This window comes from Ovis aries, chromosome 7, assembly GCF_016772045.2.
Source record: "Ovis aries strain OAR_USU_Benz2616 breed Rambouillet chromosome 7, ARS-UI_Ramb_v3.0, whole genome shotgun sequence".
NCBI lineage: Eukaryota > Metazoa > Chordata > Mammalia > Artiodactyla > Bovidae > Ovis > Ovis aries.
This window is the reverse complement of record NC_056060.1, coordinates 75,486,970-75,499,453: the sequence shown is the minus strand read 5'-3', so window position 1 is coordinate 75,499,453 and position 12,484 is coordinate 75,486,970. Positions and strand designations below refer to the sequence as shown.

The following is a 12,484-nucleotide window of genomic DNA, read 5'->3' as shown; positions in this document are numbered from 1 at the left end:
AGAAAAAGGAGATCTGGGGTACAAGAAGATTCAACTTCCAAGAAGTGATATCATCTCTTTATTCCTCAATTTCCTCAGCTGTGAAAGAAAGAACTAACTATTACTAAATCCTCTTTTAGTCCTAATTTGTTGTGTCTCTCTCTCAAATCTTCTCTGCTCTGTTCTCACTGTTCTATCCTGGTTGGTGCAATCATCAGTTGTTCCCTGGGTTGTTGCCTCCAGTCTTGCTCCTCCAAATTCGTGCTTCACATAGCTTGCAGAATGATCTTTCTAAAATGCACATCTGCCTCACACATTCCGGTGACTCTCCATTACCTCCAGTAATTCCAGTTTCTCAGCAAACCCTCAAAGACACGTTTACCTCTCCAGCATCATCTGGCACATTGCTACTCAGGTAACTGAGCAAACAGAACGCCTGAGTTGCTCTCTCGCCTCTACACCCTGCTATTTCCTCTGAATGGGAATGTCTCTCTGCACATCTGCCCAGCCAACTCTTCTTTCAAGTAGGACATTCTGCAAAAGGCAGTTAGATGCCTCTTCTCTGCACCCCATTAGGGCCATGTGAAGTAATTCTATCACAGTAGTTTTCATACAGCATTTAGAGTTGTCATTTCCTAATAGAGACTGCCTTTCTGCTCTGGCAAAGAACTCAGTACTAGGAGCATCACTGGTGCAGGTGAAACTCATAAAGGGGGCAGGTATGCAGGTCCTCTGTTCTCCCTGGATCCTGCAGGAAGGCAAGTTCCGGTGGGGTGTGGTTGGATGTGCCGTAGAGCTACGCCCTTAAGGAGGAATCCCTTTTTTATTTTTCCTTTTTATAGGTCAGCTTGAGAGGGGCTGTGTTGGAGGTGTAAATATTTGGGGGTTCAGATACTAAGCAGTATGAATTTAGGGGCCCGCTGCTTATGGAAGTGCTTGAAATGCCCAGCTTGAGGTCTCCTGGTCCCACAGGAAGTTGAGGTTGGTATAGCCAGTACTCCTTTTGGAGAAGGAGGTAGCCCATTGCCAGACAACCCAAGGAAAAGCTCCTCAGATAATTCACTGGTCAATCCTACTGGGCATACCACACTTTCTACACATATCCCCCTGATATGTGCTGTTGCTCAGTCGTTTCTGACTCTCTACGACCCCGTAGGCTGTACCACCAGGCGCCTCTGTCCATGGGATTTTACAGGCAAGAATACTGGAGAGGATTGCCTTTCCCTTCTCCAAGGGATCTTCCTGATGCCAGGATTGAACCTGTCTCTTACATCTCTTGAATTGGCAGGCAGATTCTTTACCACTAACAAAATCCCTCTAAACTACTATATAAGGTACCTAGTATTTTAAAAGTACTCAATAAATAATTACATATACCTTTATCAATAGTTTACTGCATGCCAGTAACTTGACACAGTTTATTACTAGTTCTCACAAAGACTATACAAATAGATATTCTTAGCTCCATTTTAGAGATGAGGAAACTGAAGCTTGAGAAGCCCAAGCAACTTGTATAAGATCATATGGCTAGTAGATGGTGAGCTGGAATCTGAACCGACATCTCAATCTCTACAAAACCAGTGCCTTTCCCCCCAAGCTATGTAGCCTCTTGGTAAGACGTTCTCTCTCCCCTTCTCTTTTGCTCAGGTCCATGCCTTGAGTGCCTTCCTCCTGAAATATTCTCCTCCAGGGAGGCCTCTGGACTCCTTTGCATCATCACACGCTGACCTGCAATTTTTTCCTTACCTTCACCCAGTCTAATCTGCCCTCTAATCTCCAAACCCAGGGTATATTTGAACTCGTCTGCTGTTAGTAGAAGCTCCAAGCAAGTATGTGCAATGAGAAGCAAGTCAGGAGCAGGATCAAGGCGGCTAGAGACAGGAGCCAAACGTGAATCCTTGGCAGGACCCTTGGAGACAGTACAACCTGAGGTCAGCCACGCCTTGGCCCTCAAGTGGGAAAGGCCTCTGACCTTTTCCTTCAACCTGATGCCTAGGGAACAACCCAGAACATGATGACTCTGGCAGAGGTAGCTGCTCTATTCCTCAGGCACTCTTAAACCTGAACAATCACCGTCTTCCTCCCCCACTCCTCATCAAAAGCTTTTATTAAGTAGCCTAACTATTAAACAAGGCAGGTGGAAAAGAAAGGTAGGAAATTGGAGGGTTGAATTGAGCTTTTTCAAAAGCCAGAAAAATGACTCAGTGTGTGCAACACCTCATTTAGAGAACAAAGTGGATGTGTCTAATCCAGCCAGGTGCATTGTTAAACCTGGAGGGGAGAGATAGGAAACAGACCATTCTTTTCTCTCCCAGTCACAAATAACTGAGCTCAGAGCTGAAGTGGCAAGCTTCTAGAATAAATCCGGAGGATTTATTTACTTACTTTATTTACTTATAAATACTTACTTGCTTTATTTACTTATTTATTTATTTACTCCCAACAAAGGCCAGAGAACTGACAAAATCACAGGAGAGAAAAATATATCTGTTCAAGTTAGTGTTTAGAATATTCTAAGTGGGAAGACATTTTATTAGCAAATTGACCAGTCTATAAACTCCGTAAGGTAAGAAACCATGCTCTATTTATTCCTGATTCTCAAATGGAGTCCAGTGCCTGGCACGTGGTGTTCAGTAAATGTTTGTGTATTTTCAGGTGTGTCCTACTCTTTGCCACCCTATGGACTGTAGCCCACAAGGCTCTTTTGTCCGTGGGGTTCTCCAGGCAAGAATACTGGAGTGGGTTGTCATTTCCTCCTCCAGGGGATCTTCCTGACCCAGGGATCGAATGTTCATCTTTTGTATCTCCTGCATTGGCAGGTGAATTCTTCACCGCTGAGCCATTAGGGAAGCTCCAATACTACCCTTGACCTTAGCCAAAAGGTTTACTAGAATAAAATTGGAAGCAGGAGCTGAGTCTTGTACAACTTTGCATCCCTCTCATTGCCCAGTTCTAAGTGAATGAACGATGGGGGCATTAATGAATGAGAAATGCAGGGTTTTGGACTTGCCTTTGAAAAAAAGCATATGCCTTTATAGGAAGTGGTACCATCTCCCAAATTATTCAAGAAGTCTGTGTTCACTTCCTAATTACAGCTTGATTTTACCCCCCTTGGAAGGCAGGACTTTCACTAAACTAATTTGGCTGCTAATAAGAAACAGCTCTGCCAGCTTTTTTTGTTTCATCCTCATGAAGAGTCAATCAATCCTAAACTTCTACGGCCTTCGAGACACAGACCAGTCTCCTGGGATTCTCCTGGGAGCAGACTGACTTGGCCTCTAGCTTTTCCGGTTCCCTCCTTTCTGCTCTTCTCTGTCCTCTTGTTCTTGGTTTCACTCCAGCTGAGTTCTGACTCCCTTTGTCAAGCAGCTCTGCTTCTGCTAATCCAATAAAACCTGCCTCTCTCAATTTAGCACATTTACAGAGAGAGCACACCAGAATCAAACAGATGGCCAAGAAAGCACATACTGTGTGTTGGAAACTGAGGCAGGAACAGGGAGACGCAAGAGCTCCTCCTCGAGAGAATCCTGAGTGAGGGGCAGGGGCCGTGCTGGCTTTCTTTCCCTCTCACAGAGACAGGTGCAAGTCACCAATGGGGCTTCATGTGGGAGCTGAACCTTAGGCAACTTTGCATTCTCCTAAATTGTTGTCCAGTCACTAAATCATGTCCAACTCATTGTGACCCCATGCATGGTAGCCCTCCGAGGTCCTTTGTCCATGGGATTTCCCAGGCAAGAATACTGGAGGGGATTGCCATTTCCTACTCCAAGGGATCTTCCTGACCTGGGGATGGAAGCCACATCTCCTGTATTTAGCAGGCAGATTTTTTTACCACTGAACTACCAGGGAAGCCCATACTCCTCAGTGTCCAGCACTGAATGAATGAATTAGCTACCCTTGCAAATACATGAAACCTCTCTGTTTCACAGCAAGGGATGGAAACCCAGAGAGCTTGGTAGATCAGCCTCTCCAGGCTGAGCTAGGTTTTCCTTCTCCAGGCGCCCCTCATGGAACCTCTATCTTAGCATTTATCACACTGGGATATAACTGTTTGTTTATATACCATTTTCTATTCAGTTTTCTGTGTGCTCCCTAAGGGCAGAAACTGTGTCTTTCATCTTTATACTTCTCAAGGATAAAGCCCTCAATAAAAGTTCCATGAATGAATGACTTGCCCAAGGTCATCTAGCTAATATGTGGCTGAGCTGGGACCAGAACCAAGCCCTCTGTGCCCCCAAATCCCATATCCTAACTGTCCTACGAGGACATTTTCTAGAAGAAAGTGGGCTGCAGATCTACAAAGAAGCTAATTAAGCATTTGGCAGGTTTACGAACTATGTTGAGAGGTTTTCTTTTTAACTTTCCTTTTCCTTTCTTCCTGATACTTGCGGGAACTCTAGGCAGTTACTCTGAGCTGAGCCAGGGTCACATCTACATCCCTGCTCCTGAAATAGCTGAACTCATCACCTCTTCAGAGGAGAAGCTTTGCAAATGAGAGTAAAGGCTGCGGATCTCCACAAAAGGCTTTGAAACTCTCTCCCGTGCCCTCCTGCCAGGTATGAACAAACACTTTGAAGTAATTTGGGAATGACTGGGAGAAAATGTCAAAGGCTTTGATGGTTTTGGAAACATTGGAGAGTTTTCTGTTCTTGTTGGTCCTGAACAACTCAGCTGGAAATCTCATGAGAAAAGGTTTGTTTCTCCCCAAATTTAGTCACCCATGGTGATCATGGAGGACCTATTCTGGCCCCCACAAGCAGGATGCTAGTACCTAACTTTAATAACGTGAAGGCGGCCATGGCGAAGAAAGAGGAAGCCAGCCTACACTGTGGCTGAGCAGGAAAGGGACTTCCAGGATCCAGAGGAAAGCCCGGAATAGAAAGGTCACAGGCACAAAGGGTTCCAGTGACTCTAACTGGAGTGGTCTAGAGTCCAGGCTCTGGGACTTCCCTGATGGTCCACTTTGCAATGCAGATCGACACGAGTTCGATCCCTAGTCAGGGAATTAAGAGTCCACATGCCACGGCGTAGCTAAGCCTGTGCTCCACAACTACTGAGTTCATGTGCTATAACTCGAGAGTCTGTGCTGCATCGAAAGAGCCACATGGTACAGTGAAGATCCCACATGCCGCAACTAAGACCCAATGTAGCCAAATTAATTAATTAGTTTTTTTAAAAAAGTCCGGGTTCTGGGACTAGCTATGCCTCGGTTCCAATCTTCGTTCTACCACCTATTGGTTCTCTTGCATGCTCAGTCGCTCACTCATGTCTGACTGTTTGCCACCCAATGGACTCTGTAGCTCACCAGGCTCCTCTCTCCATGGGATTCTCCAGGCAAGAATGCTGGAATGGGTTGCCATTTCCTCTTCCAGGAGATCTTGCTGACCCAAGGATCAAACCCATGTCTCCTGCGTCCTCGCCATTGGAAGGTGAATTCTTTACCTCTGAGCCACCTGGGAAGCCCATTGGTTCTCTTGCCCTGGGTAGATTACATAACATCGCTATACTTCAGTCCTCATGTACCAAAAATCAACGAACTAATCCATGAGAGTTTATTATTCTCCATTTACCCTTCCAGTTCCATTCTCTACCTCTTTATTCATCCCTGCTGTGGGCCTTAGAGACTGTGTCACCAAGTAATCTTTGCGCTCTGGCTTCTGGTTGAATTCAACCAAAGGGAGATACTAGTAGAATAGCTACTCAAAGGAATAAGAACCCAGGAGATTTATTTCCCTGGCTTTCACCATTTTAGTAGAGGCTATCTACCTTCACCTTCATCCCCAGTTCCTGTCAAGCAGTCCTCTCCCATAGCTAAGCTCTCTAAAGCTTCCATTAACTCTGCTTTCTCCCCTTAGACATTCACACCTAGAGATGCTCATGGCCTCAACACCTCTTGTTGGGAATCCTAACCCTATGCATACTTCTGATTATAGTTCTGTTGTAAGATTCTCCCTAATTTACCACCTGAGGGTCCCATTTGCCTCATTTCAGAACCATGACTAATGTGCCTGGCATATATTAAGTATTTAATAAATGTTTCATGGTTTTCCTCCCCTCCCACCCTCATTCCTTCATTATCCTCACCATCCTTTTTATTATCTCAGTATAAAGCAGAAGAGCTACAGGGAGATAATCTACTGTTGTGTAACAAGTTATCACAGTCAGCAGCTTAAAACAACACATGGCTGTTATTTCATAGTCTTTGTGGGTCAGGAGTCCAGGGCTAGCCTAGCTAGGTTCTCTACTTCAGGGTCTCACCAGGCTGAAATCTGGGTGTCAGTGGAGGCTCCTGTCTCATCAGAAGCTTGACTGGGGCAAGATCCACTTCCAAGCTCCCTCGTGTTGTTGGTAGAATTTATCTCTTTGCAGCTCTAGATCTGAGACCCCTGTTTCCTTGCTGGCTAGTGTCAGCTCCTAGAGGCTGCCTGCAGTTCTTTGCAGTGAGATCATTTCTAATAGCCCTCTCACCCCATGGGGCTTATTTCTTCAAAGCTAGGAGAGTTTCTGGACTTCAGGAAGGGCCTTGGCCCTCTTTGAAGGGCTTCCACCAGACTGAGTCAGACACACCCAAGATAATCTCCCTCTGGATTAACTGTCCAGGAAAAAACATCTACTTCTGCTTCATTTGGGCGTCCCTGGTGGCTCAGCTGGTAAAGAATCTGCCTGCAATGCCGGAGACCTGGGTTCGATTCCTGGGTAGGAAAGATCCCCTGGAGAAAGGAACAGCTACCCACTCCAGCATTCTGGCCTGGAGAATTCCATGGGCTGTATAGTCCCTGGAGTCACAAAGAGTCAGACACAACTGAGCAACTTTAAGTAAGTAAGTAAGTCTGCTTCATTGACTACACTAAAGCCTTTGACTGTGTGGATCACAACAAACTGTGGAAAATTCTTAAAGAGATGGGAATACCAGACCACCTTACCTGTCTCCTGAGAAACATATGTGAGGGGGTCAAGACAATAGTTAGAACCAGACATGAAACAATGGACTGGTTCCAAATTGGAAAGGGAGTAAGACAGGGCTGTATATTGCCACCCTGCTTATTTAACTTATATAGAGAGTACATCATGAGAAATGCTAGGCTGGATGAATCACAAGATTGATTCAAGATTGCCAGGAGAAATATCTACAACCTCAGATATGCAGATGATACCACTCTAATGGCAGAAAGTGAAGAGGAACTAAAGAGCCTCTTAATGAGGGTGAAAGAAGAGAGTGAAAAAGCTGGCTTGAAACTCAACATTCAAAAAGCTACGATCATGGCATCTGGTACCATCACCTCATAGCATATAGAATGGGAAAAAGTGGAAACATTGGCATATTTTATTTTCTTGGGCTTCAAAATCACTGCAGACAGTGACTGTAGCTATGAAATTAAAAGATAACTTGCTCCTTAGAAGGAAAACTATGACAAACCTAGATAGCATATTAAAAAAACAGAGACATGCATCACTTTGCCAACAAAGGTCCGTATAGTCAAAGCTATGGTTTTTCCAGTAGTCATGTATGGATGTGAGAGTTGGACCATAAAGAAGACTGAGCACTGAAGAACTGATGCTTTCAAATTGTGGTGCTGGAGGAAACTCTTGACAGTCCCTTGCACAGCAAGGATATCAAACCAATCGATTCTAAAGGAAATCAACCCTGAATATTCACTGGAAGGACTGATGCTGAAGCTGAATCTCCAATACTTTGGCCACCTGACTTGAAAAGCCGATTCATTGGAAAAGATTCCGATGCTGGGAAAGACTGAAGGCAAAAGCAGAAGGAGGTGGCAGAGGATAATAAGATGGTTAGATAGCAACGCCGACTTAATGAACATGAATTTGAACAAACTGTGGGAGAGAGTGGAAGACAGAAGAGCCTGGTGTTGCTGCAGTCCACAAAGCCACAGAGAGTCAGCCGCAACTTAGTGACTAAACAACAACAAATTAACTTAAAAAAAAAAAAAAAACACTGACTTTGGAACTTAATTACAAATCCCTCCACTTTTCCATATAATGTAAACTAATCAAGGGAGTGACATCCTGTGACCTTTGCAACTCACAGGCTCTACCTGTGGCTCAGGAACAGGGAATTACAGAAAGGTGGGGACACAGGAGACTGGAAATCACTACAGGTCACCTTAGAGTCTGTCTGACACAGAGATCTCATCAGATGATGGAACAATATTCATCCACCAGCTACTTTTATACAGGTTTTCACAAGGTTAGGGTGGGTGCCGGAGGAGACAGGTCTTACCAGTGGGGAAGGACAGAAACTCAAACGAATGGAACACTTGCTGTGTGCTCTGTGCCATGCTTTCGCTTGCTACTTCTGGGCCTCTATCATGCCTAGAGATGTCTATTCTGCCTTTGAAATAAGAAAGCTGGAAAGCAGAGAGTTTGGAGCAATTCTCCCAGATTACATCAATGCCACCTCTTCAGTAGTTCTTAAGGCTTTAGACAAGAAGTCATAAAAGTTGTAGAGGTCAGTGTTTGGGAGCTAAAATGGGCTTTCTATGTACATTCTTCTTCTTTTTCACAGAGTCAGTATCTATGATTTCAGGGAAAGGAGATTCAGTTCTGGTTTTTTTTCCCAGAAAAGACTTTGCTAACCCCAACAGCGTAACCACTTAGCACAAGAATCATGTACCTGGAAAAAACAATGACAATTCTCAGGTGGTGAAAGAGCCACTATCTTGTGTATTTGTCAATGAACACTTCACTTCTGTTCAGGATATATGTGGAAGAAAAAAAAATCAGAATTCCCTACACATTAGTGTTTTCAACATTTAAAAGCATATCCACATGTATTCCTAAGCTCTATGCTTTCCCTGCTTTAAAACTTAAAAAAAAAAAAAAAAAAAAAACAACCCTCAAAAGTATGAATATTTAGCTTCAGAAGCTTTGAGATGGGATGGATATTTCAAGGGAAAAAAAAATTACTAACTTTCCACCAATACCAAGATTTCAGGAGAGGTTCCTGGATCAGCAAGTTTAGTACTTCAGTTGGCAGAGTCTTTACTGGCCGCTTTATTTAGTATCTAATCTAATACATGGCTTCCCTGGCGACTCAGTGGTAAAGAATCCTCCTGCAATGCAGGAGACACAGGTTCGACCCCTGGGTTGGGAAGATCCCCTGGAGAAGGAAATGGCAACCCACTTTAGTATTCTTGTCTGGGAAATCCCATGGACAGAGGAGCTGGCAGGCTACAGTCCCTGAGGTTAGGAAAGGGTCTAACAGGACTTAGTGACTAAACAACAACAATCTAATATGCAGCCTGCTACATAGAAGGCACTTAATAAAAATGTGTTGAGTGAATAATTAGTGGATGTATTTTTTGGTCCTAATTCATAGTGTTTTTCAGTTTCTTCACCTGTTTCTTGTTTTCTCATGAATGTGTTTCTTAAACTTTCCCTTAGTTCTTTTAATTTTAAATGGTTCTATAGGCCTGTTGTACAACAAATGACAGAAATAAAATAAAAAATTAAAATCCATCATTTTCTTTACCCTGTTCTCTCTAGAGGTAACCACTGTGAATTATGTTATGTGTATTTTCATTACAGAAGTGAAAACATAGTATATACTTACTGGATTGTCCACAAAGTTTGTTCAGGACTTTTGCAACATCTTATGAAAAAACTCAAATGAACATTTTGGCCAGTCCAATATTTGCTACTTCCTTTGTCTCTTTCTGTTTAATGGCCTCTTTGCATTTGTTAGCATATGTGGCCAATACTGTCCATGCTCCACTCATATCCTTTTGGAAACCTTTATCATTTCCACGCACCACAGCCTGACTGCCAATGGCCAATACCTCCACCTTTGTTGGATAGCTCCCTCCAGCCACTGAAACCAATTTGCCCATGGATGGTTGAGTGGAAGTACTTGGGAATTGAAGTTCCTCTGAGAGACAGCTTTAACAATGACTAAAAGTTGTAGCAGTATAAATATCCCAGCCCCCTGGACCCTTGGCTAGGATAATTCCGAGATATGTGCTTTGTACTACCTTCTGAGTTTTCCTGAAGGATTAAACGCTGGTCGCTCACTGGCTCAGTAACACATCCTTCATTAGTCATCTACTCTTCCCTGCATCGCTTCCCCAGTTCCCTACTTACACTTCCCAGACAACTTACACTTGACTCCCAGTCACAAGATCTGTTTCTGGAAGAATATAAACTAAGCATGAGCATGTTCCAGTTTATTTGTCTTCTTATGCGTGCCGTTTTGCTTCTGATTTTCAATAAAAATAACATTTCAGTAAAATCTTTTCCCATGTGGCTTAAGCATAAGCACATGTTCCTGAACTACAATTGCTAAGTCAAAGGGAAATATATCCCATATTTAAGAGATACTGCCAAACTGACCCCCAAATGGCTTTATTAATAATATCTTTACCAACAGTTGGGCTTCCCAGGTAGCGCTAATGGTAACGAACTCGCCTACCAATGCAGGAGACGTAAGAGATGGAGATTCAACCCCTGGGTCAGGCAGATCTCCTGGAGGAGGGCATGGCAACCCTCTCCAATATTCTTGCCTGGAGAATCCTCATGGACAGAGGAACCTGGTGGGCTATAGTCCATGGGGTCCTAAAGAGTCGGACATGATTGAAGCGACAATTCCATTCCATTCCATACCAACAGTTTGTTGGAGCTAACTTTAACCCACCTCTTGTCAGCACTGGATATCACAGGTATTTTAATTTGTTCTGTTCAGTTAGACAAAAACAGATGTATCATATTTTGATCTACATTTTTTAGATTAATTAGGATAAACATTGCTGCATTTCAGATATTTATCAGTTGATGGGAAGGGAACGCAAACACTCACACACTCAATGTAGAAAAAAATCAGGGTCGGGATTTAATTGGAGAATGATATAAAATCTTGTCAGCAGTGGGGTGGCCACATGGAACAAACATGGCTGTCTCAGTACAGCTCTCCCTGGCCCCCAGGCCTCAGGGTGGGGCACAGAATGCCTGCAAGGAGAATCAAGCCAGATGTGAAACAATTCAAGTCTGATTATGCCTTAACCTTTCTCTACTCAGAGTTTTCATCACCTTTATACACACAAGCCGTATTTCTGTCTAAGGAAAGGTTTATCAAACTTGAGCTCTCTTGGTTCTACAAACAAATTTAACAAGGCCAGGTTTCCCTGAATTACAGCCTGCCTAAACCTTTCCAGCTTTCTGGAAAGCCCATTTCCCTGAAGACTATCCCTTGCCTATGATTTAATACTCTTGTTCAGATGGTTCTGAAACCAACTGCAGTCCAAAAACCACAATTGACATCCATTTGCCTAAAACCATCTGTTCATATGCTCCATGACAATTTGTATTTCTTTTGTGAATGACCAGTTCATATCCTGTGTCCATTTTCTTATATAATTAATTTATTTTTTGTATTTATTTGTTAAAATGGTTTATATATTCTGGATATTCATCTTTTACTTATAATATATGTTGCAAATATTTCCTCTTAATCTACTGTTTCTTATTTGTCTTTGTTTACAGAGGTTTTTAATTTTTTTCAGTTGTATCTGTAGATCTTTTCACTTACATTTTGAATTCTGTGTCTTGCTTATGAAGATCATTCATTCCTACCCAAATGTCATGGGAAATAGATATTCTCTTATGTTTTCTTCTAGAATTTCATCATTTTGTTTTTTTTTCTTTATATTTAGATCTTTAATCCATCTAGAATTTATTTTCGTGGGTGAAATGAAGAAGACATCTAATTAGAGAGTTTTATCATCTCTGCTGCTGCTGTAAGTGAAATGTTTTTTCCATTGCATTTTCTGAGTGGTTATTGCCAGTGTTTGGACACGGGCTTGCTCTCAAAATTCAATTTCATCATCTCCCACTGTTTCATCTCAGTAGGGACTAGATCTTTGTGTGAAAGGAAGATCTCAGACTGGTTAGCAGGCCTGCCATGTAGCTATTAAGTTATCATTCTTGGCCTTCATTTTCTCATCTGTTAAAATGGGGAACTTGGAATAAATGCTCTGTGTAGTCCCTTCCTGAATTAATAATACTAAGGCTTTAAATAACTGTTTCTTTCTGCCAAAATGTAGTTCAATTTCAAAGGGGAGAAAACGTAGTTTTAGTTGCTAATGGGCATTAAACCTCTTTACATTTGAAACTGATACCAAAGATGGTAATGTCTTGCCTATTTTTAGCTAGATTCGGCACCTTTGGGAGAAGGACACTTGAAATATAGAGCTACGAGCAAGATAAGACAGTCACTCATCATTTATCTGCTTTCCATGCAATAATATGCTCCTTTCCAAAAAAGCACAAGGGGAAGCAGCAGTGGTCTCCTGCTTTTAGGATACTCTTTTTTTAAGGACCTGACATGATAGAGTTTGTCAAGCCTGCTCTGGAGGCAGTCCACCCAAGACCAAGGGATTCATAGAATGTGAGCCCATGTACCTGATGCTATCTCCCAGATGGTTTCAACTGTAAATTCCAGAAGTTTGACTCAAGTATTCACTGGGTGCCAGATAACCTACAATTCCTACCA

The 12,484-nt window shown here is 42.8% G+C and overlaps 1 long non-coding RNA gene across 2 annotated transcripts in view; it reads left to right on the top strand.

Moving 5' to 3' along the window:
* The window catches only part of LOC121819991 (uncharacterized), an 88,889-nt gene that overhangs the window by 47,136 nt on the left and 29,269 nt on the right, over positions 1-12,484 (top strand). The window contains exons 2-3 of one of the 2 annotated variants that reach the window (XR_009601265.1): positions 4,380-4,535; positions 11,646-11,729. This is a non-coding gene — a long non-coding RNA (uncharacterized LOC121819991). Of the gene's footprint in view, positions 1-4,379; positions 4,536-11,483; positions 11,730-12,484 lie in introns of those variants that run through there. The other variant, XR_009601266.1, reaches the window with a different exon arrangement.